The sequence below is a fragment of the Lonchura striata genome, chromosome 5 (assembly GCF_050655825.1).
Source record: "Lonchura striata isolate lonStrDom1 chromosome 5, ASM5065582v1, whole genome shotgun sequence".
Classification (NCBI taxonomy): Eukaryota; Metazoa; Chordata; class Aves; order Passeriformes; family Estrildidae; genus Lonchura; species Lonchura striata.
Window position 1 is genome coordinate 12,301,999 of NC_140707.1, and position 1,837 is coordinate 12,303,835.

The 1,837-nt window shown below is 39.5% G+C and overlaps 1 protein-coding gene across 2 annotated transcripts in view; it reads right to left on the reverse strand.

Moving 5' to 3' along the window:
- Positions 1-1,837, reverse strand: part of PARVA (parvin alpha) — a 63,093-nt gene that overhangs the window by 32,416 nt on the left and 28,840 nt on the right. The gene's annotated exons all lie outside the window — the stretch shown is intronic.

Genomic DNA, 1,837 nt, shown 5'->3' on the forward strand with positions numbered 1-1,837 from the left:
TCGAGCATCCTAAAAACTAAACTGCCCTTCAGGGTTCTCTTGGCCAATGTTGAGGTTAACGTGCATTTGACAGCAGAAAAGCTTCAGGTTTTGATGCTACAGCAAGGCCCTGAGAAAAGGGAAAATTCCTTATTTCATATGAGTGCGCATTATCAAGCTGCACACTCATATGTATGGAGCCCCTCTGCTTTTGCCAGCCATACAGTACTAAGGGCTAGCTCAGAGATGAGAAAAGATGTATCAGGGCTGTCTGTAGAAATCCCTGGCTGCAGGGAGGACTTTGGTCAGCTGGCATAAATCACAGTGTGGTGTGATCAATAGTGTAGCTGTGCTATCCTCCTAAAACACACTTACACAAACGTGCAAGATGATGATGATGCAAGACAGGACTTTGGTAGCACAAACTAGAAATTGTGTTTGGCTTAGGAAAGCAGACTTTGTTCTCAATTTGCACAGGAAATAAATCAACACTTCCCAGCCTAGGTTTTCAAATCCCTTAATCAGAATTAATTCATTTAACAGAAGAAAACAGCAGTATCCTCATTCTGCAGCATAGAAAAAAAACCACAATTCTAGTTTAAAGAATACATCTACATGTTTCCTTTCTGGAGACAAATTGCACTTGTAAAATGGACACCTGGCACTTAAAATACAGCTTTAAAAGCTCATCTGTAATGTACATTAGCCTGACAGAGCAGCCAGAATACCTGTACCTTTTGTTTTCCAAACCCCTGTCATGGCAAAGAAAACACCCTTTTTTACACATAAACCACTAATGATTTTCATCCAGCCCTATGGCTTGCCCTTCCTGGGCCCTGCCTGGTACCCTCTGTGCATTCCTAATTTTGCTTATTTCCTTACAAAATCAAACAGCTGCTCCATCTTGCACATGCCCTGTCTAAAACAAATCACCTGACTGAGCTGTTCATCTGATTGAGGTGTTTCTCTGAAGACCAGCATGGTAAGGGTAAAGCCCCAGCTCTGAACTGCACATGCCCTGCCACTGTCTCTTCCAAGAGATCTCAAACACGCTGGAATTTTGGAGCAGCACTTGCTGGCACCTGTCAAGAGCTGTCAGACAAGAGAAACATCCCTGTGTGAACTTCTACCTGCTAAATGCATTTCCTGAGTTGCTGTCATTGCCAATGTATCAATTTCATCATGAGGAACAATAACATCAACAGTACCTGTGGATGTATTTCCCATCTTACTAAACCTGCAACTCAATCATCAACATAAATAACCTGAAATGGGTTTTACTCTATGGCACTAACTCATTTAGAGTTTCCCCAAATAATCTGCAGCCTTTGGCTTTGATGTTGTGAGTTTGTGTTATTATTCCTCTTAGAAAGTGCAGAAAGCACCATGAAGTTTTCATTTTAATAATCATGAATATTAAAACTTACTGATTGCATAACACATTTGAAAATTGCTATCCCAAGCATGCTTTTGACTACAAATGACAACTTGCCCTGAGTGGGAATTCAGCTGATAAAAATCACTATTTTCACACTAGAGCCAGTGTTACCCAAAGACTGCAGTTGTACCAAAATGAAGCTAATAGAAACATATAATCTTATGAAACATCACAGGACAAAACAGCTAATTCTATTTAATACTGCAGAAATACTTCCATGGAATAACATTAACTATTAAAACACTGCTGTATTTTCTTCTTCTTGTACCCATTAAGAACAAAGTCTGACAGGAGTAAGAAGAAAATAAACTCTCATTCTTACCTTCAAAATATTACAAACCAAAAATAACTACCATTGCAAAAATACAGGGTCAGAAAGCAATAACCAGAAAAGCAAAATTAGTCAGTCTGGGCTCTTAC